The 24,728-nt window shown below is 38.7% G+C and overlaps 1 pseudogene; it reads left to right on the forward strand.

The window, feature by feature from the left end:
- Nucleotides 1-13,575: 13,575 nt before the first annotated feature.
- LOC130510858 (uncharacterized) lies at nt 13,576-17,478 on the forward strand (annotated as a pseudogene).
- The last annotated feature ends 7,250 nt before the right edge of the window (nt 17,479-24,728 follow it).

A 24,728-nucleotide genomic window follows, 5' to 3' on the forward strand; every position in this document is an offset into this window, starting at 1 on the left:
CAGTATTGTTGCGACGAAAAAGAGATAGGAGTTTCAGGTTTGGTATCGACTGCAGAGACTTGAACAAGGGACTATCAAGAAAATCATTCGGTTTGCGTATTGATGGATTTTTAGATTAGCTGCTGGGAGGTTCATGGTTTTCGAGGATTGTCTTGGCATCAGGATATCATCAGATTGTTATAGCTGAAGAGTATGTAGAGAATGCAGATTTTCAAATGCATTATGGATATTTTGAGTTTATATTGATACCATTTGGATTCACGAATGCATGGATAGCATTCGTAAAGTTTGTAAATGAATTCTTTCGTAAGCACTTGGATAAGTGCGCGATTGGATTCATCGTCGACACTTTGATTTATTATTTGATGCATGAGGATCAGGTTATTATATATGGATCTGTCAGTTGAGACTTCCGAGACCCACTAACCTACTCATGATTCGGAGTGGCTGTAGTGGCATTTGTGATAAGGATTTGGAGATAGTGACTATTCAGGGAGGAAATTCAGATTCTCAGGGATCATCAGAGTCTGAAATATATCTTCACTAATTAATACATGTACTTGGACAGTGCATATGGATTGAGTTGGTAGCAGATTACAGTATGGAGATCACATACCATCTGTTAAGGTCAACCAAGTGGCAAATGCCTTAAGTAGGCGCATGAGCAATGTTTTAGGAACCAGGGAGGTTCAAGCTAAGAGCTTATTAAGTTACTTGTGAGCCTCAGACTATGTGCAGTTCAGTAGTTGAGGACATCGATATGGACTTGGTTAGGCAATTCGAGCTTGAGAGTATTGGATATCATACAGTTTCGATCAGGATGTGTTTGTATCGAAACTGAGTTTGTGTGTTGGACAATAAGCTGTTAAGAAAAATGATCTTACTGCAAACACATCACTCGCGTTTCTTTATCCACCTGGACATCGTCAAAGGGAGCAAAGATAGGAAGCATTATTATCATTGGCAGGGTATAAAAGAAGTTGTTGCTACATTTCATCGGAGTGTCTGGTGTGTCAGATGGTTATGTTTGAGGATCATTTGCATGTCATTTTATTGTTGAGCTTGTTTTTGCCAGAGTGGAAATGAGGTTTGGTGATCATGGATTTGAGTTGTTGTATTGTCGATGACCACATGTGGAAAGGATACCACATGGGTAGTCATGGATAGACTTACCAGGCCAGCCCATTTCCTAGTAATTAAGATGATCAGTCAGAGTTGATCAGTTGCTGAATATTTGCATCAGTTTATCGTGAGGTTTCATGGAGTTCTTGTGAGAATGTATGAGATCAGGATGCAAATTTCATATCTACATTTTGGAGAGTCCTTCAGAAGGCGCTCGGAACAAAGGACATGAGTACATCTTATCACCGACAGACAGATGGTCAGTTGGTTAGGACCATTCAGATTTTGACGTCTATGATTAGAGATTGCATCTTGCAGTGGGATGGAATCTCGAGAAGAATCTACCTCTAGGAGAGTTGTTTAAATCGACAGTTATCATTCAAGTATGGAGATTTCACCTTATAAGGCTTTTTATGGTAGGTCTTGTCGCACACCACTTTGTTGGACCAAAGTGGGGGAGCAGCGATTTATAGAACCATCAATGGTTCAAAAGATGGTAGAGCAAATGTACATGCTCATAGTTTGGCCTCGGGAAAGCCATAACCGCCAGAATATATATGTAGTTAAGCCAAGTAAGGATTTTGAGTTTCTTATCGACGATCGAGTATACCTGGAAATAAGGAAATTTCAGGAAGGATCTAAGACTCAGAAGTTGAGAAGATTGAACCGAGATATGTGGGAGAATATCTCATTTTTGGAAAGGATTAGAGCAGTTTCTTACATATTGGATTTATCTTTAGAGTTATCGGACTTCCAGGAAATGTTTCATGAGTTTATTTTAGAGAAAATTACTCAACTGTTATGGAAAAGTTAGTTTATTACTAAACTAATATACATCTTCTAAAAATTACTAGAATGTTTGTGCACATGTAGTAAATTACAATTAAAGCACTTTGTTAGTTTTTTTTTAAATTAAGATTATTTTTAAAAAATAAATGCATGTCACTAATTAAAAATCCACATCAGACAGAAAATCAATTGTCTCTCACAATCAACATTACAGTTTAGAAAGAAAACACAACAACACAATTTTCTTTCTTGTTCTTTTGTCTCGAACGAACTAACTCTAGGTCGACATCGTGTTACTACCTCGAAGTAACTATCTTGTTTCTTAACTTTCTTCGATATCGTCTTACCCGAAATCGTCGTCTCCAGTCGTTTCTATGAAATCGTCTTCGCTGCAATCGTCCGAAATCATCTTATGTGCTGCGTTTATGGCTGAGTTTTAGTTTATGTTGTGGCTGAGTTACTTTTGTTTTACGGCTGGTCTATATATGCAGTTCTGGCTGAGTTACTTCCCACCAATCTCCGAAAACCCAACTGTAAGAAGTGTGCATTCCGAAGAGAAAAGGCAAATACATTCCAATAAAACATTCAAATCGATAATTGTGAGATGTATTTATTTAAGTTTGTTTGTGATTTGATACCCATATTTGGATAATCATTTTTTTCAGATCTGAGTGAAAGAGAAGATTGAACAAGAAGAGAATGAAGGAGACAGATTCAGTAGAGACGACACATATGAGTTCAATGAAGCTTGGAAACATGGAGGAGTTATCACCGGAATGATACAAAAAACCTGAATTTTTGGTTTTCTATGTAAAAACATAACTTAGCCATACCTAAAACATACCCGAAAATAAGAAAATATTTATATAACTCAGACGTGTCGTTTAGATAACTCAGCCGTTTCGTTTATATAACTCAGCCATACCTCAAACATACCCTAAAATCAGAAAATGTTTATATAACACAGCCATGTCGTTTAGATAACTCAGCCGTATCGTTTATATAACTCAGCCATACCTCAAACATACCCTAAAATTAGAAAATGTTTATATAACCCATCTGTGTCGTTTAGATAGCTCAGCCGTATCGTTTATATAACTCAGCCATACTTCAAACATACCCTAAAATCAGAAAATTGAATTCAAGTACTTTACAAAGTTATATTGAAGATCATCTTATCAATATCAAGTGAATATAAATCAACTGAATGTGTATAGTTGCTTGAATTTTCAAGATGAGACTTTAACTTGATCTTGAGATATATGTTCTCTTACAATCACTTATACAATTCTTACTTAAAATACTCTAACTTTAATATTTTCTTAAATCTAAACCTCAAATCCTAAACTATAGAATCATAAAGTTATAAAAGTTATAAAGTTATAAAGTTTATCTTTAAACATTAAATCTGATATTTTTTATTATTTAAAGTTTAAGGTTTAGTTTATATTTTAGGTTTACAGTTTATGGTTTAGGGTTTAGGGGTTAAACTAAAATTTTAATCATTTAAAAAAAAATCTTTAATTTGTAAATTTTATTTTAAATTTTTATTTAAACACGTAAGACAATCTTTAAGTTAAAGCAATTTTTAAAACAAATTGAAAATAACTAAAATTACAATTTATATTGTTTTTCATGACCATTGATTGATTTTAATCTAAGGTTCAGAATTATATTTTTGTCTATCTTCGCCATTTTCTCTCATTGGTTAATCTTTCTTTTACAAGGATCACAATTGATGGTCATTGATTAATTGAAATCTAAAGGCCAAAAATCATTCTCTCATTTTCTTACAATTGAAGTGACATATCCACTTCATCTCTCTCTCTTTAACTCTTTCTTCTTCTGAAAAACGACGAATCCAATGAGAGAGGGAGCAGCAGGATGTCGAATCACCATACATGACATTGGAGGAGAGAAATCTTCTTCTTTAACCGACCAAGATCGAAGACGACAACCACAGCAATTGATCTATCTCAGTTTTTTATTTTTTAAATCTATGTTGTTTATGAAACATATTTGTCTCTTGATTCCTAATCTATATACTCGTCTTTTTAGTTTCTCTTTTGGTATATATATTCATTTTAAGTTTGGATGATGAATCTTGAACCTGCTAAATATTTTTTTGGTCAAATTGGTTATAGCAAAGCAGTATTGCAACCATAACTCAGTATTTGATTATAACAAAACAGTATTGTAACCATAACTCTGCCATAACGTATGCATAACTCAACCGTAATTTGATTATAACCCAGCCGTAACGTATGCATAACATGTCCATAAAGTATGCATAACTCAACCGTAACGTATTTGAATAGTATAAATCAGCCGTAATGTTCAGATAAATCAGCCGTAACGTTCCTATAAGTCAGTCGTCAAGTGTAATTTGTTTCACGACGTTTCGTATTTTGGGCGGGAAAATTTTTTTTTGGGCGAGAACAAAATCATTCCTTCAACTCTGAACACAATATTAAAACTTTAGTATTTTCTTAAATTTGGACCTCAAACCCTAAACTTTTGAGCTATAAAGTTATAAAAATTATAAAGTTTATCTTTTGAACACAATATTAAGACTCTAATCTTTTTTTAAATTTGAACCTCAAACCCTAAACTATAGAATTATAAAGTATGAACTTAATTGTAAAATATGCATAACTCAGCTGTAACGTATCTGAATGGTATAAGCTAGTTGTAACGTTCCTATAACTCTGCCGTCGAGCGTAATTTGTTTCGTGACGTTTCGTATTTTGGGTGGGAAAAAATATTTTGGGCGGGAACAAAATCATTCCTTCAACTCTGAACACAATATTAAAACTCTAATATTTTCTTAAATTTGAATCTCAAACCCTAAACTATAGAACTATAGAGTTCTAAAATTTATAAAATTTATCTTTTGAACACAATATTAAAACTTTAATATTTTCTTAAATTTGAACCTCAAACCCTAAACTATAGAACTATAAAGTTATAAAAATATAAACCCAGTAGTAACGTATCCATAACTTAGCCGTAAAGTATGCTTAACTCAGCCGTAACGTTCCTATAATTCAGTCGTCGAGTGTAATTTGTTTCGCGACGTTTCATATTTTGGGCGGGAAAATTTTTTTTGGGCGAGAACAGAATCATTCCTTCAACTTTGAACACAATATTAAAACTTTAATTTTTTCTTAGATTTGAACCTCAAACCCTAAACTATAGAACTATAAAGTTAAAAAATTATAAAGTTTATTTTGAACACAATATTAAAATTTTATTCTTTTCTTTAATTTGAACATGAAACCCTGGACTATAGAACTATAAAGTTATAAAAATTATAAAATCAGCTGTAACGTATGCATAACTCAGCTGTAACGTATGCATAACTCAGCCAACGTATGCATAACTCAGCTGTAATGTTGAACACAATATTAAAACTTTATTCTTTCTCTTTGAATCTTTCTTTTTTTACAAGACGACGAATTCAATGAGAGAGGAAGCAACAGGATGTCGGACCGCCATACATGACACTAGAGGAGATGAAGCTTCTTTTTTTTTTAAATCTATGTTTTTAGACCAATTGCGGAAACAATAATTACCAGATTCATAAGATCTCGGAGAAATATGAAGAATAAGATGAAGAATATAAATAAAAAGATGAAGAATGAAGAATAACTTAGACCCTTATATTAATGTTATAACATGAGTGATGACATGGCAAATCCGAGTAGATGACATGGAAAATGGGTTACTCAGTCGTCAAACGAATATATAACTCAGTCTTGATAAATCAGCCATCATGTAAAATGTAAGCCAGCCGAAACGTGAATAATATTCTAGTAATTAAACTTTTGCTAATAAAGCAACTGTAATTAAGATGAAAAACCAGAAATCAGCCGCATCGTCAAATAAATCAGCCGTCAAACGAATGCTATTCTAGTAATTAATCTTTCGCTAATAAGTCAGTCGTAACTAAGCTGAGTTTAGTGTTAATCAATCCAATTACAGCTGATTAAATATAACTCAGCCGTAAAATCCTCCAAAACTCAGCCAGTCGATGTTCGTTAACTCAGCCAGAAAAACTTAACTCAGTCGTGTCTTAACTACAACTCAACCGAATTTTTTAGATTTCACATCGCCGATGTATAAGTCAGCCGTAACGTGTGTAATTAACTCAGCCATTATCGCATAAATCAGCCAGATTTCTGTAAATCAAATGTATTCTCTTAATTCAGCCGTGTTCTTTAATCCAGCCACAACGTAACCTTAACTCAGCCGTAACGACGCATGTTGCACTTTACGGCTGACTTAATGAAAACATGGAACAAAATTCCTACGTGGCGCGGAGTTTTTGCTTATGTGGCATTAAAAATTAATGGCATTTTGTAAATATGTTTTTTCACATAACTTAAAAAGGACACACTTGGTATTAAAAAAAAGCCAGTAATAAAAAAAAGATTTGTATGGTTCTAATCATTTGTCCTAAAATATGTAATGGCTGAGTAAATTTCCCTTTATTTTAAGGAAAATAGCGAGTGAGCAAGAGTTCATTTTACAGTTGAAGCCAGATGATTTCAGAGAGATTGTATGCATCTTATCATGTAGTGGAGATTATAAATCGTTAAGTAGAAGAATTTCAGAGAATGTTGATCCATTTTTGTCAGAGTCCACTGGGAAGAGATGGGGTTCAGGAGGAGACTCATAAAACAAGCAGATTGGTTATTCGGAGTTTCGTTACACTGATATTGGACATGTCAGTTCATGGTTCGAATTCGGGGACGAATTCTTTATTAGTGGGAAGAATACTAATGATCTGAATTCCAGTGTCAGAAATATTTAGCCGGCTAAGGCCCAAGAATTACCGAAAGCCCCTATAAATACTCTAACCCAGCCTTGGTTGCCGAAGCCACCACACGCCATTTCTGCGCCAAACTCATCGCCACTGTTCGTTGCAGTCGGTAAGCCTCGGAAACCACAATGCTTTTAAGTTAAGTTTCGGCCGTTTTAGTAAATCGTTGATAACTTCCTAACCGTTGATAATTTCGTGCATGCAAACCCACCATCGTGTTCCTCTCGTCGAGACGAATCTGTAGCCGCCAACCACGCCTCAATCAGCGTCCGGACGAATCCGCAAGCGCCGCCGCCAGAAATTGCCTAAACCACCGCTCTCCGCTGTCCGCCTCCGCCGGATAACCACTGCTCCGCCGCCAGACCACTGTCGGATCACCTCCGCTCCGCTGTCCTTCGCTGGTAAGCTGCCGTCACCTCCGTCGACGCTGCTGGTGACTCGGCTAACTCGGCGAGTCGACTCGGTAAGTCAACTCGGTGACTCGGTAAGTCAACTCGGTGACTCAGTCAACCGGTGGTTTAACCGGTTTAAATAAATTGAATTTTGGTTAGGGTAAACCGGTCGGTTAGGTCAAATTGATTTATGGTCAAGGGTTGACATGGTTGACATTTACTAGCGAGTTGACTTTTCCGTAAACCTTGACCACACCCATTTTTAACTGTTGGAATGGCGTTCTGACTCGATTTTCGCTCTGGTTTCAGATTTGGATTCTATTTGAGAAGTAGGAGTTCATAGATACCACTTCACTTCATTGCTAAGGTGAGGGCTACTCCGTTTAAATCCCGAGCTTGTTAGTACTGCTATTATGAAAAGTCTAGATTTGAAACATGATAGTCTTTGTGAATCGAGTCTGTTTGAGAGTCTTATTGTTTATTATGGTTATTGATTGCTAAACCGGAATTAGTATAATAGAGGATTCAACGGTAGATTGAAATGATTGATGCTAAGAACTGTTATATATATACATAGGTATATTTATATACGGGTCCATGTGTGGAGATTGGCGGGGGTACAGAGACGTTTATACTTACGACGCCTATGGTGTGTGGAGATTTGCGGGGGAACATGACGTCTATGCTTACGATGCATATGATTGTGGAGAGTTGCATGGGGGTACAGAGACGTTTGTACTTACGATGCCATCAGATTTGCAGGGTACAGTTTGGACCACTGTATTACGACGCATGTGGAGTATATATATATATATATATATATATATATATATATATATATATATATATATATCCTTTTGAAGAAATGCGGGGTGCGGAGAGTGTATCTGTATGCTATCATTGCATTGGTTGTAGCATGTTTAATGCACTAGACATATGTTGATTGTTCCATATGGGGTAGTAGACACCGTGATTGTTTTCATGCTAGAACTAGGCCTACATAATCGTAGTGCTATGAACTGAGTCTGTCGTTTGTGGTTTAACATCCCATACCTCGCTGGAAAACTCCCCTGCTGCTCACAAGTAGGAGTGACTGTATCGGATTGGTGCTGCTATTTGGGCTCGTAGGCTTTATCGTTTATCGCCTTATCCTTTCTAGTTATTGGGCCTTTAGGCCTTTGGACTTCTATCATCTTCACATATGTCTAACTAAAATTTTGTTCTTTTATTTTTCTATTATAAAATAGTTTTCAATACACTGTGATAACATTGTTAACAAAGTCTTTTGAATTCTGGCTAATATAAATTCACTAGTAAAAAAAAACCCAAATAGCAATTGTCACTATTCGTGGCTATAGGCAATTTTTCGTAGCTATATGGCGGCACTGCCACGAAATGCCACATTTTTGATATTGTAGCTATACGATCGTAGCCATTTTTCTTTCGTAGACCTGTTTCAAAAATGCTACGATCTGATATGTAATATTACGTAGCAAATTGCTACGTTTTTGATACGATAGCTTCGTTGCAAAATTGCTACGAATAGAGGCGAAATAGTACGTAGCAAACTGCTACGGCTTTGACACGATGGCTTTGTTGCAAAATTGCTACTATTAGGGACGATTATTTTAGTGGTAAGTTACCACGAATTTCTACGATGCTATCCTCATATTGCCTGGAAACAGAAACGAAAACTTTTGTCTTATTTTGCTACGAAATGCATAAAATTTCGTGTGTTATTATTTTTAACGCTTTAAAAAAATCTAATTAGAATTTTTTTTTGAAACAGAAACCGAATTTATATTATTCTTAAAGCTCAAAAGGTTCAAAAGATTCAAACATTCAAAAGGTTCAAAACATTAAAAAATAATACATAACACATAAACTTGTTTTTGGGGAAGCAACAACCATATCTAAACCTACAAACCCAATTCTGCATTGCACCTCCTATCTAATTTAGAATGGTTATTGGTGATGAGATGTGGAGGTTGTGGATCACCTGGAGCTTGAGTCTGATCCTGAGCTTGAGATGGAGCTTGACCTTGAGCTTCAGACTGAGTTGGTTGTGCAGTAGAGGCAAGAGGATTGGAAGCTTGAGGCTGTAGAAGTTTCAGAATGGTGTTGAGAGTTGATTGAGTTTTAGCATTCCCTTCGCTGAAGTCAGTCTTGAAAGCATGAACTTCAGACCTGATTTCCTGAGTGAGGGTCTCCAAACCACGAACCTGCATCTCCATGTTGAGGTTTCGCTTGATGAAGCAGGGACCGACTTAGAAGGACATTTTTCATGAATTGAGCATTGCCAAGTCCAAATATCAATCTTCACAATTGGGAGATCAAGCGCCTTTGTCAACTTCTTCTCGTAATATGATGCATGAGCTTTTGTTTGGTTGTGGCAGAACATCTCTAAAAGTTTGTAATATCTTATCCAAACATGACTCTGGTAAATTATGATCCGTTTTTACTTTCAACACATCCTTCGTATAATGGTTAATTAGCGGCTTCAAATGCTTGAAACACGCCATCTTCATATTGCTCTTCATTAGGTGCTTCCATCACATCCTCCAATACATGAGTTGATCCAGTGTCTCCTCCCATAACATTCAGAAAGTTCGCCTGATATGTCTCTTCTTCCGTATGTTGTTTCTCTTCTCCATAAATTGACCTCCCATTGATGATTCACTAACATCATAGTAATTTTCTCCATGGCTTGACCATAAATAATAATTACTATTGAACCCGACTCGGTAAAGATTGCGAGAGACGGTTCTCGAGTCACGTTGTTTTCGATTTTGACATCTTGCACAAGGACATAACATGGTTTTCCCTCAATAAAAGAATTTTGATTGGAAGCAAATGTGATAAAAAAATCAACACCTTCCTTAAACTCAAGAGAAACACAATTATTGATCGGATCAATGTGTCGATCCATCCACTCTCTTGAATAAAAATAATCAGCCATTGAACTCTCAAATTTTTTCCCAAATATATCAAACTCTCTTGAATAAAAACTCTGTTAAGTTTGATATCAAACTCGTTGTAATGAGAGTGAAGTGCTCGCTTACTTTTATAGAAAATATGTTACCACGATTTTTGCTACATTTTGCTACGATTCTTGAATTATTTGGTCTGCACATTGTCGGACCGATTGGACATTACATTTACAAGAAGCCACAAAATTTGCTACGAAAGATTTATCGTGTCATTTTTTTGTTTTTTTATACCGACATATTCATATGATTTAACTGGTGGGACGTTTTTCGGTGGGTTTGCTACGATTTTGATACGTTTTCCTTTCGTAGCTTGTTGCAACGTTAATTTCGTTTCAAATTTCGTTGCAAGCTTTTGCTATGTTTTGCATCGTAGTTGAAACGCAGCGAAGTTGCTATGATTTGATACGTTTTGCTTTTCGTAGCAAAAAACGTGGCAAGGTCGTAGCTTATTTTGGTTTGCTACGAAGTCGCCGTTGCACTATCGTAGCTATGTTCTTTTTTTTTGAATGAATGTAGCTATGTTCGTTCTTTTTACTAGTGATTATTGTTAAAACATTTGTTGTTCACTCCACGCTATGCGAGGATTTTTTTGCTTAGATGTGGTATGTTTGGTTGGTGGTATAAGGCAATAGAGTATCACTATAAGGACCTCTATGTAAATAGATTAGAATACAAGTATATACCCTAGTTAACACATGTATAAATACTCTGTTCTACTTCTGATAAAGTATCACTCCAAACCGGTCTCCACTCCTATGGCATCATCACCGAAGTTGACACTGCACTCAGGCTCACCACTCGCGGATCCTCGAGAGTACAGGCAGGTCGTGGGGAGCCTTCAGTACTTGTCATTGACAAGACCTGACATTGCTTATGCGGTGAACCGACTTTCCCAATTCATGCATCGCCCAACAACATGTCATTGGCTCGCCGTCAAACGCCTTCTTCGATACCTCTCTGGTACACTGAGCCATGGCATCTTTCTCCGGAAGCAGACTGAAACACCCCTTCATGCGTTTTCAGATGCAGATTGGGCTGGCGACTCCGATGACTACGTCTCCACCAACGGCTACATCATTTATCTCGGCTCTCACCCGGTTTCGTGGACGTCAAGGAAACAGAAGGGCGTCGCACGGTCTTCGACGGAGGCCGAGTACAGGGCTGTTGCCAACGCCTCTGCGGAACTCCGCTGGATATGCTCCCTTCTCACCGAGCTCGGCGTCAGGCTACCTTCTCCACCCGCTGTGTACTGCGACAACATCGGCGCAACGTATCTATGTCAAAACCCAGTTTTTCATTCGAGAATGAAACACATTGCGATTGACTATCACTTTGTGCGGGGACAGATTCAAAATGGGATGCTACGTGTTTCTCACGTCTCTACACATGATCAGCTCGCAGATGGTCTCACGAAGCCACTGGCCCGGATACCATTTCACCATCTCTGCAACAAGATCGGTGTCACTGCAGTCCCACCGTCTTGAGGGGGCGTATAAGGCAATAGAGTATCACTATAAGGACCTCTATGTAAATAGATTAGAATACAAGTATATACCCTAGTTAACACATGTATAAATACTCTGTTCTACTTCTAATAAAGTATCCATTCAAACCTAATACGTTATAGGTGGTGCTAATAGGTGTTTTCGAGGTTCTTCAGTTTGGAAAATGATGTGAGTCATATTGATACAGAATAGCTGGTAGTTTGATATTTTGAAAGTCATCTATTTTTCTGCGTTTTGTTTTACGTTCTGTGATTTCATGGAGTGATTTTTTTTATAGTTTAAAGTATATGTTGTATTTTTACAAAATAGTGGTTTGTGAACAATATTTAGTTCTTTTAATCGTTAGTTGTTTCTTCTATTATATTTTGTTGGGCAATTTTTTACTTTTTGGATTATTTTACATATTAGTATAAGTTGTAATTTTATTTCTTTAATATTTAGTAATGGTTTTCATATGGTTGAGAGGTTTCTAATCTGATATTTTTTGAAAAATTTTATTTTCAAAATTAATTAGAGTCCACAAATCCTAAATCATTAAGGGAGAATTGCCAAGTGTGACTCAAAACTTGGAGTCAAACCCAAAAGAATACCCCAACTTGGGTCAAAGGCAAAAGTAACCTAAAAGGCTATTGAAATTACAACTATCTCTTTGTGAACAAACAAAAAAACGGATTTTTTTTACGTTTCTACCCCTCGCAAGTCATCTGTTTAGACGACTTGAAAATAAGTCGTCCAGACGACTTAACTTAAAGTCGTCTGGACAGTTATTCTTAAACATAATTTAAAAATTTTGTAAAAAATATTTTGATAAGTGAAAAATTGGAATTATGTAATTAACATATGTCTTAAGAGATATAAATTAATATATAACAAATTTCAATTGTTTTCAGCCCAGATGAGTGAAAGTAGTGAGTCATGATATTCTTTAGTTTATGTTTCATCAACATATGTTGTAGTATTGTATGTGTTCTTAGGGTTAGATTTTGGAAAGCATTAAAAACCGTTTTTGAAAATTTTTAAAATTACCTAAGCGTGTTCATTTTTGTGTATAGTAAACACTATTGAAGTATAATTTGATTTTATAACGTGGTTAGTAAGTTAATTTAGTCATTTTAGTTTAGGGGTTCATTTTAGGGTCTGGGATGACTTAATATTTAGTCTTCTGTGCACAGACGACTAAATATTAGGTCGTCTGATGTACATTATCAGCCAGAATAAGTCGTCTAAACCGGACCAAACCTTAAAGTTTACCAATGTACTTTTAAAGCTAACCGGATTATTTACCCAATATATAAGGTGATTTTTTTGTTTGTTTCATTTTCCGCGAAATTCAGAAACCCTAACAGTTCTCTCTCACCGGCGATATCAAAGGCGATTCGAATTCCCACTATTTCCGAACAAACCATCGTTCTCAACGTCGGCTATCTATCTCACTCCATTCTCACCGTTGTCGCCGCAGCTTCTTCTAACCCTAGCGCCGCGGATTCCTCTAAACCCTAGCGCCCCCGCTTCCACTATTTCCGAACAAACCGTCGCCCTCGCCACCGTGCTCACCAACGTTCTCACCGCCGCTTCCTCTAAACACTAGCTAGCACCGCCGCTTCTTCTAAACCCTAGCGCCGCCGCTTCTTCTCTGTAAACCGTAGCGCCGTTTCTCTGTAAACCCTAACGCCGGTAAGTCATCAATCTCGAGGAAAAGATGAACATAAAACGTTGTCTCTATCAATTTACTCATTCTCACCGTTTCACGTTTATTTTTTCAGATCTATAACCACAATGACGAGTACTCCAACTCCTTCTGCGACTAATCAGGTCCGCTTGAAATTTTTCTCCTGGAAGACTTGTAAGTAAGTCGTCTGGAAAGTCTTCCAACTGGACGATTTAGTAGACGACTTAAATATAAGTCGTCCATTTGGAAGACTTTTCAGACGACTTAAATATAAGTCGTCAACTAAGTCGTCCAGTTGGACGACTTTCCAGACGACTTATATTAAAGTCGTCTACTAAGTCGTCTGGAGTAACAATTAAGGCGTGATTGATTTAGCTTGTGTTCTGACTTCTATTGTTGTCTTTGATTATTTTGCACAAAAAGGATGGATATTCCAGAACTCCCCCGTAGGTTATACACATTAGGGGAAGAGCCAGAACCCCAGCATAGCATTTCGTATCATACGGATAACAACAAGTTGCATACTGCTCTTAGGGAAGCTCTCACTGATGATGAATTTGAAGAGCTCAAGGAGTCAAGATTGGGAGTTTTCATCAAGTTCAAGGAGCAGGGATTTGGTTGGGCTTCAAGGCTGGTTCACTACATGCTCTGTTTAAAGCTGGACATTAAGAAGAAATACGAGATGTGGTCTCTCGTTGGTCCAGAACCTGTGAGGTTTTCACTGTTGGAGTTTGAAAACCTGACAGGTCTAAACTGCAAGTACATCGAGGACCTTGAGACACCAAAATGTGAAGTTACCAAAGAGATGGTTTCTTTCTGGGGGATGATGGGAGTTCATCTGGAAGCTGGGCCAACTATTGATCAGATAATAGCAGCACTGAAGAGATGCGGGGATTGGTCCACGGAAGACCGCAAGCGGCTCGCGTACCTTTCCATCTTCACTGGATTCATTGAAGGGAGAAAGTTTTCAACCGCTACACGATCGACTCTGGCAAGGCTAGTGATGGATTTAGAACGGTTTGAGAATTATCCATGGGGGAGAGTCGCGTTTAAGGTGCTGATGGACTCTTTGTGGAACAAAGAGATTACTGGCTGTTACACCGTGGATGGGTTTATACAAGTTCTTCAGGTCTGGGCGTACACAGCTCTGCCGGGAATGGGTGCTAGTATTGGTAGTCCCAGAGCAAACAGTCCGCTTCCACCGATTCTGGCTTACGAGGGCAGCAGAGGCCGCAGATTCATGAAAGCTGCTATCTTGAGTCAGGTACCTTTCCATATTCACTTAATTAAGTTGTCTGGAAAGTCTTCCAGCTGGACGACTTAGTAGACGACTTATTATAAGTCGTCTGGAAGGTCTTCCAGCTGGACGACTTAGTAGACGACTTATAATAAGTCGTCTGGAAAGTCTTCCAGCTGGACGACTTAGTAGACGACTTATTATAAGTCGTCTGGAAGGTCTTCCAGCTGGACGACTTAGTAGACGACTTATAATAAGTCGTCTGGAAGGTCTTCCAGCTGGACGACTTAGTAGACGACTTATAATAAGTCGTCTGGAAGGTCGTCCAGCTGGACGACTTAGTAGATGACTTATAATTAAGTCGTCTATTTAGTATTTTGTTTCAAATATCTAACTCGATTCTTCTTCTATTTACTGCAGACCCGCGTGATCAACTTTGTTGAGAAGGACATTAGTGAAATGTGGCCGAAATGGGACTCTGAGGTTGAGGACGTGCCCGCGGAGAACATCATTAAAGTCATGTATGATCGGAGACCGTGGAAGTGGACCATGGATTGCTGGGAAGTCACTGGTACAAAACCTAAGGTTGTGACTCCATCGAAAAGAGCCAAAGAGATGGTTGTGGTAGAGATGGAGGAGGAGGAGGAAGACAATCAGAGACCTCGGAAGAAAGCTCGTAAAGAGGCTCCTAAAGAGGCTCCTAAAGAGGCTCCTAAAGAGGCTAGAGAAGAGGCTAGAGAAGAGGCTAGAGAAGAGGCTAGTTGGGTGACCAGAGAGGAGTTGGAAAATATGTTCAAGGACGTAGTTGACATGATGAAAGATGGGTTTAAGAAGTGCATCAGGGAGATTAAGAAGATGTCCGATAGATTGGAAGCTGTGGAGAAGAAGGTTGGTGTCACCAATCAGGCTACCCCTACACCTCTAACCAAATAGGCTACCCCTCAAGCCAAAGAAACCGGGGTTAGTAACAAACAGCCTACCCCTCAAGCCACAGAAACCGGGGTTAGTAACAAACAGGCTACCCCTACACCTCAAACCAATCAGCCTACTCCTCAAACCAGACAACCTACTCATCAAAAGGATCAGCCTACACTTCAAACCAATCATCCTACTCCTCAAACCAGACAGCCTACTCCTCAAAAGGCAAAGCCTACTCCTCAAAAGAAACAGCCTTCTCCTCAAACGAAACAGCCTACTCCTCAAAAGAAACAGCCTTCTCCTCTGCCCAAAGAGGTTAGTATCAAATCCTCTCCCAACAAGAATTAAGTCGTCCAGGGTCTTCTAGTTGTCCAGATGACTTAAATAAAAGTTGTATGGATGACTAGTTGTCTGTGGTCAACTAGTCGTCCAGACAACTTACGTTTAAGTCGTCCACGGTCAACTAGTCGTCCAGACAACTTTTATTTAAGTCGTCCAGACAACTTTTATTTAAGTCGTCTAGAGTTAACTTATGTGCAACTTTTATTGCAGAGATTGTTGCCGGAGGATACAACAGATGAGGCGATCTCGGTATATAAGATCTTGCCGGAGGATAAAGCAGATGGTGTCACTTCCAAAGAGATTTTTCCTCTCACTTCCACTGACCAACCGAGCTTCGCTTCCAACGATCAACAACCGAGCTTCGCTTCCACCGATCCAAGCGTTCCAGTTTCAGAACCGAGCTTGGTTGTATTGGACAAAACAGCTCCCACTGCTTCTGTGCGTGCAAAGAGTGAACGAACGAAGAAACCTGCTCCCACGCAGATATCTCCTTATACGGCAGAGAGAAAGAAACTCCTTAGAGTGGCAAAGTATAATCTATTTCCCACACTAAACAGACCTAAGTTGAAGGAGCTCGCTGATTGGTTGAAAACTGATCCGTAAGTGATTGCTTTACCCATAATAGCTTGATTTAGTCTACCAAAACTGATTGCTTTTTTGTTTGCAGTCATTATTTCATTAAGCAAGAGGACAAACCACGTACATCACCAACTTGGTGGTATCACATCCTCCGGACACCCAAAGGATGGCTGGAAGACGTAGTAAGTCTTCTGCTTATCTTTAAGTCGTCTGGTAACTTGTCTTTGTATAGATTTGTAAATATATAAGTCGTCTGGAAGGTTTTCCAGCTGGACGACTTACAAATAAGTCGTCTGGAAGGTTTTCCAGCTGGACGACTTACAAATAAGTCGTCTGGTAGGTTTGGACGACTTAAATAAAAGTCGTCTGGAAGGTTCTAACTTGTATTATTTTATATGCAGCATATAGATGCTTGGATTAATGTGCTGAGGCAGAGGTATCAGGAGAACCCACAAGCTTTCCGGAGCGAGCGAATGTGCTTCCTGGATCACAACTTTTCCCAGTCTTGGAGAGACCAGTATCTGTTCTTCAAAGCATCGGAACCTGATCACAAAGGTTTAGGAAGAATGCTACCTGGTGGGGCGTCGATTTTTTATGACGGATCAATGCCTTCATTTTGCCAATCAAACAAGAAGTGGGGGGGAGGACATTGATGATATCTATGCGCCAGTGAACTTGGACAACAAACATTGGGTTGCTATTTGGATATCGATCCCTAAGAGGCACATAGTCGTCTGGGACAGCATACCTACATCTAGCATACCAGAAGCATGGGATGAGATAATGGAGCCTTTTCTCGAGATGGTCCCTTATCTGCTTGTTGAGTGCGCAGACACCGACGAAGGAAGGGTCAAATACGGGTTGGAGCGATACACATATGAGAGACGGCTGAAAGATGTACCCACGGCCAACAATGGTGATTGTGGCGTGTACGCTCTAAAATACATTGAATGTCATGCTCTTGGGGTCCCCTTTAGCCCTAAAGACTTTGCTAGGTCCAATGCAAAGAATATGAGGGATAATATGGCGGTGGTTATTTGGACGGAGCTTGTTGATCAGCATTTGAAAGATAATGAGGATGGTGATATGTTCGTGGGCATGTATGATTAGATTTGTGTATGGCTTTGAACTTGTCTTTGTATAGATTTTCTAACTTGTGTATGATTTGTGTATTTGTATTTGAACTTGTCGTTGTATAGATTTTCTAACTTGTGTATGATTTATTTGAACTTGTCTTTGTATAGATTTGTAAATATATAAGTCGTGGTAGGTTTGGACGACTAACAAATAAGTCGTCTGGAAGGTTTTCCAGCTGGACGACTTACAAATAAGTCGTCTGGAAGGTTTTCCAGCTGGACGACTTACAAATAAGTCGTCTGGAAGGTTTTCCAGCTGGACGACTTACAAATAAGTCGTCTGGTAGGTTTGGACGACTTACAAATAAGGTAGTCTAAAAATAGTAGAAGGTAGTCTAAAAATAAAATACACTGGACGACTTAGTAAAAGGTCGTCTAAAAAAAATACACTTGAAAGGATAGTAGAAGGTAGTCTAAAAATAAAATACACTGGACGACTTAGTAAAAGGTCGTCTAAAAAAATACACTTGAAGGGATAGTAGAAGGTCTTCTGGACGACTTACTTGAAGGTTATCTGGTAGACGAAACACTGGACGACTTAACAATTAGTCGTCTGGACGGGTAATCAAGACTGGACGACTTAAATTTAGGTCGTCTGGACAACTAGTCAACTGGTTGTGTACATTGTGGTTTCGTATGGCCAGTTTCCTTGCAGTTTGAGCATCTCCGTGCCCTGTGTTTCTTCCTGGGTTTGTGTCCTCTTATCCTAGATAGCTCCAACCAAGATTGCCATCTTGATTTCTTCTGTCTCCCCGGACCACGCTTTACGTCTGGAGGAAAGCATTCTCGTTCCTCAATATGTTGTGACACGACAGGATATATATTCTCTGAGTATCCTGCATACAAATGATTCTTTGAGTAAAGTGGACATACAAGTGTGGAGATATGCAAACCAGCATGTGTTCCAGCAGCTATAGCATGAGAGCAAGGTATTTTCTCCACTCCATAGACACCACAATCACACTTTACATGTTCCAAATCAACCACACAGTCCATTTTGCCACCTTTGACAAAGAAACGCCATCCATCAATTGGTTCGACCGTCATCGTATCCGCTATCTCTGATCGAACAGCAAGCAAGTATTCAACACCCCGGCTATGTTCAGTTGGGAGACTCAAAGCATCTTGTCTCCTTTTCCAATATCATTTTCCTAACTTATGCCTTATGAACTCCAGCAGGAACGGAATCGAAAATCCTCTTGCTCGCTTCAGTGCGGAATTAATAGATTCAGCGATGTTGCTTGTTTTTATGTTGAACTTGTTCCCCTTACAATAAACCCTTGACCATAGCCTGGCGTCGGCCTTCTCCAAATACGTTGCAAGTTCCGGGTTTGCACTCCGTATCTCAGCCATGTACCGGTCAAAATCGTAAACTGTGTGCGCATAAGCAGCCCCTTTCACCAAGTACATGAGATGTTTCCCTTTAAACTTTTTGACAATGTTATCTTGAAGGTGATAATAACATATTCCTCGGGTTGCCCAAGGAAACACCTTCTCACACGCACTTTTAATGGCCGCGTGCCGGTCGGAGACTATCACCAGAGGCTTGTCATGAGATATACAACTAGCCAATTTTGTGAAAAACCATTCCCAAGAAGGTTCATCTTCAGCATCCACGATCCCAAAAGCCAATGGGAATATCTGAAAATTGCCATCTTGTGCGGCTGCAACTAACATAACACCTCCATACTTTCCACTTAGGTGAGTTCCATCCACCACAATGACCCTTCTCTGATACTTAAAACCTTTGATAGAAGCTCCAAAAGAGAGAAATAGATACTTAAATCTTTTCATAGAATCAAGTTCTATAGCCGTGATAGAATCAGGATTTGCAATGGAGATTTGCTCGAGATATGAAGGCAGACGCGAATACCCTTCTTCTGCTGATCCTCTCACCAATTTTTGTGCATATAACAGTGCTCTGTATGAAGTAGTGTAATCAAGCGTCATGCCAAACATGTTCCTCATTGCATCAGTGATATGTTGTGGAGTTATCCCATCAATGATTCCAACACGATCAATGAAAAGACTACCAACATACTTTGGAGTACAGTGTCTCCGCTGAGCGATTCGGTCTCCAATTGAGTATAAATGTTTTTCCACATACTTTGTTACCCAAAACGTGTTTGGCCCATGTTTCACACTCGCTCTGATCTTCCATCCACAACCGCTAACCCGACATGTTGCCACAAGGAGATTTTTTGATGATTTGTATATTCTGAAAGAAAACTTACCCCTCACTGCTGTCAACCGCAGCTCTGAAAGCAGTGCATCCTTGCTAACAAAACTCTGGTTGACATAGATGCTGGTACAATCCGATTTTCCTCCTTCAATAGCATTTGTCTTAGCATATGTCTTTTCAATTTCTTCAAAACAAATATTATCATCATCTTCCTCGTCCTCATCTTGAACATTTCCATAAAGACTGTAATCCCCACCATTCTGATCCGTTTCACCAACAATAGTGTTATCAGCATCCTCCTCCCCATTTTCCTCCTCCCCATCTTGATTTTCATCTTCAACAGACTCATTATCACCAACATCTTCAAAACATTCATCAGCTTCATCATTATCACCAACATCTTCTTCCCATTCACCAGCTTCATCATTATCACCAACATCTTCTTCCCATTCACCAGCTTCTTCTCTTTTCTCTGAAACCGTTTCCACCTTGCTGCGGCTTGATACACAAAGACATACTCTATGCGTTTTGAGTATCTCGAGCAAGTTTCGAACTTGTCTATCACTTGTAACATGAATGGGAGGACTGCCTGGAGTCATCATCATTTCAGCTGGTAATGAGTAGCTAATCTCCACAGTCACTGATCTCATGTCCAGGTTATAATCTTCTTGAGCCATTGCAACAAGTTCAGCATGTGTTGAATCTTCATTCAATAAAAACAATCTTGCTCCTTTGAGATCATCAACCACAAAATCCCAACGGAAATCTCTCAACAACCATTCTCCATACACTGCATGTAACTTAAAAATCATCTGCAAATATTCAAAATAAAACACATTAGTAAACATAGAGAAAATAAAGAAGTTCAATAAACATTATCGCAGACGACTTAGAATTAAGTCGTCCAGAAGACTTAAAGGTAAGTCGTCTAAAGAGGTCACTTTTGCAATTGAAAATTAAAAGGGACGACTTAATTCTAAGTCGTCCGGCTTTGTTTGTTAAAAAAAAAAATTCAGACGACTTATATATAAGTCGTCTACGAGAAACGGGTTAGTTTTGCATTTGATCGAATCGTGTCAGATCTTTGACTATTTCTGGACGACTTATAATTCAGTCGTCTCTGGAAAGTAAAAATTTCAATATTTTATTCAAACTAGACGACTTACATGTAAGTCGTCCTCGGTTAGTTTTGTAATTGAAAAATAAAACTTGAAATTTAACTTTCTCCAGACGACTTAACTAAAAGTCGTCCAGCTAGACGACTTAATTTAAGGTCGTCCGGGATAAGCAAGGTTTGACCAGAAAATTGAGGAAAATTCTGGACGACTTTGCTTTCCCCGGACGACTTTAAATTAAGTCTTCTGACGGGACGACTTTATATTATGTTGTCTGGTAAAAATTAAATTATGAAGTTTTACTTTTTAATTACAAAACTAACCTAAGACGACTTACACGTAAGTCGTCTAGTTTAATAAAATATTGAAATTTTAACTTTCCCAGAGACGACTGAATTATAAGTCGTCCAGAAATAGTCAAAGATCTGACACGATTCGGTCAAATGAAAAAATAGCATGTTTCTCGTAGACGACTTATATAAGTCGTCTGGAGTGTTTTTTTTCAACAAACAAAGCTGGAGGACTTAGTTTAAGTCGTACGTTTGACCAGAAGACTCATCAGTAAGTCTTCTACATAAAGATGACTTACTTGTAAGTCTTCTACGCGAACAGATTTTGAAAAAAAAATCAAGTTTGTACCTTAAACTAGGTGAGATGACTTCGTTTGCACACAGGGTCTTCTCCAACCACCCAGAACCTCAAACGAAAGCAACTGTAAGTCAAAACTAAAGAAATATGGCTCTGTCAACCATCGCCCATATTTTGAATCAAAAGCTTGAGTTTTTTGGATGAATATGGAGAGAAAGTGAAAGAAATGTTGTTTTTAGTTCATAACAATTGAAACAGAGAGAGAGTAAAGAGATTTACGTGCATTAAAGGGCATTAAAAGCTCCAAACAGTTGTACAAGGTTGTTCGCACTATTCATGGCAGTGGCAATATTGTAAATACTTGAAGAATATGAGGTTGAGACAGTAAAGAAGCCATTTTCGAAAAACAAAAAAAAATAAAAAAATTAATGGCATTTTCGTAGATAAAATGCAGGTGTGGGTTAAAAACTCAAAAAAAAAATGAGTCAAAAGAAAATGTTAGTTTTCTGTTTGACTTCAAGTTTTGAGTCACTTTTGCAAAAAGCCCAATCATTAACACAGATATGATACATAAGGTTGGTAAGATCTTGTTGGATAAGCTTCAGTTGCTTAGCCGACAAGTTATTCTAAAGATAAGAATGAATAACTAATAGATTTAGGATAAAGCTAAGAAGTCCTAGATAAACATGTAATAGGAGAAAGTTAAGGGTTTCCTAATACCTATATATAGTGATCTAATGTAAGAGGATCAATGTAAGAAAGCAAGTTAAGAAAGATTAATAAAACAAAGCAAGAGTTTTATTACGGTTGTGTTCTTGGCTACTTTATTTGGTATCAGAGCACAAGGTTTTGTTTTGGAATCGCCAAGAAACACAATGGCAGATCCTAAAGCAGTGGTAGACTCTAAAGCGTTGACAAAGGTGAAGGAGAAGGTACCGGATGCTGTTGTTTGTCCGATGCTTAGCACAACAAACTACACGATTTGGGCAATGCGGATGAAAGTAATATTTCGGATACACAAAGTATGGGAAGCAATTGAACCAGGATTAGAAGACAGCGACAAGAATGACATAGCGATTGCACTCCTGTTCCAATCTGTTCCTGAAGCTCTACTAATGCAAATCGGTGATCAGGGTTCTCCTAAGAGCATGTGGGAAGCGTTAAAGACAAGGAATATAGGTGCAGAACGTGTAAGAGTAGCTCGTTTACAGACCTTGATGAATGAGTTTGACCGTCTGAGAATGGATGACTCAGATACTATCGACGCATTCACTGGAAAGTTAACCGAGCTCACATCCAAAGCGGCCTCGTTAGGAAAAAGTATTGAAGAATCTAAGATGGTGAAGAAGTTCCTTGACAGTCTGCCAGACAAGTTTATCCACATGACAGCGTCATTGGAGCAACTACTAGACCTGGATACAACTCCGTTTGAAGATGTCGTTGGGAGACTTAAAGCTTATGAAGAACGTATAAAGCGGAAGGAGACTCAAGAAAACCATCAAGGAAACCTATTATTCTCAAGCTCTAGCAAGACATATGAAGGATCAGATAATGCAAGAGGCAGAGGACGAGGATTGAACCGTGGTAGAGGTCGTGGCAACAGAGGCAGAGGACGAGGAAGAAATAACTCACAAGAGAGAGGTAAGGAGAAGAAGGATTACTCTCAAATAGAATGTTATAACTGCCATAAGAAGGGCCACTTTGCTTCTGTCTGTCCCGACAAGAAGAATGATGATCAAGAAGCAAATAAGACAGAAACAGAAATTGCAGACGGCGCTCTATATATGCATGAAGTTGTGTATCTGAATGAAGAGAAAGTGATGCCTAAAACATATGAAGAAACCAAGAAGGAAGAGGGAGTTTGGTATCTGGATAACGGCGCAAGCAACCATATGACCGGAGAGAAGTCTTATTTCTCCGAATTGAATGAGAAGATAAAAGGAAGAGTCAAGTTTGGCGACGGTTCTTGTGTTAATATCAATGGAAAGGGATCAATACTGTTTGAGGCTAAGACAGGGGAGCAAAAGCTTCTCACAGATATATACTATATACCAGAGCTAAGGAGCAATATCTTGAGTCTTGGACAAGCTACAGAACAGGGCTGTGAAGTAAGAATGAAGGAAAGCTACTTGACTGTTCATGATCCTAGTGGAAGGTTACTTGTAAAAACGTCAAGATCATCAAATCGTCTTTACAAAATCAACCTGAAAATAGGACAACCAGCCTGTCTACTTGCGAAGCTTGATAAAGAAGAATGGAGGTGGCACGCAAGACTCGGGCACATAAGCTTTAAAACCATGAAGAATATGGCGATAAGTGAGATGGTTTTGGGCTTACCAAAGCTAGATGGAGAGAAACAGATGTGTGATTCGTGTCTGGTGGGAAAACAAACGAGACATGTTTTTCCTAAAGCTACAAGCTACAGAGCTACCCGTGCGTTGGAGCTGATTCATGCTGATCTCTGTGGACCTATCACACCTGCAACATCAGGAAGAAACCGATATATTTTTGTGCTCATAGATGATCACACAAGATACATGTGGTCAATATTGCTAAAAGAGAAGAATGAGGCGTTTGAAAGATTCAAGACTTTTAAGACACTCGTTGAGAAGGATATCAACAAGGAGATTGTAACTCTAAGAACTGATAGAGGTGGAGAGTTCACTTCTAAAGAGTTTCAAGACTTCTGTAATGAAAAAGGGATCAAACGCCACTTGACAGCTCCGATACTCCGCAACAGAATGGCGTCGTAGAACGGAGAAACCGCACGTTGATGGAGATGACTAGAAGCATTCTAAAGGCAATGGAAGTTCCAAATTATATGTGGGGAGAGGCTGTACGTCACGCCACATATCTGATCAACCGTGTTCCTACAAGAGCGTTGAAGAATCAGACACCATACGAGTGTTTAAAGAACAGGAAACCGAGCATTGCTCACCTTAAGGTATTTGGTTGCATTGCTCACGCTAAGATTGATTCAGGACATCTAAGGAAGCTAGATGATCGATCACTGAAGCTTGTTCACCTCGGAATAGAACCAGGAACTAAGGCATATCGACTTTACAACCCAACCACAAGAAGAGTTGTAGTAAGTCGTGATGTAGTTTTTAACGAAACAGAGTGCTGGAATTGGAAGAGAGGTGAAACAGAGGAAAAGGATGAATCTGGGATGTTCAGAATGACGTGGGGAGGTATTATGGATAATGGACAAGGACCATACTTGATCAACAATCAACAAGAAGAAGAAGAAGCTGCAGAAGAAAGTACAACGCAAGCAGAATCAGTTTCTGATGGAGCTAATACAGAACAGAGCGAGTCTCAACAACCTAGAAGATCAAC

Source organism: Raphanus sativus, chromosome 4 (assembly GCF_000801105.2).
Source record: "Raphanus sativus cultivar WK10039 chromosome 4, ASM80110v3, whole genome shotgun sequence".
NCBI classification, from domain to species: domain Eukaryota; kingdom Viridiplantae; phylum Streptophyta; class Magnoliopsida; order Brassicales; family Brassicaceae; genus Raphanus; species Raphanus sativus.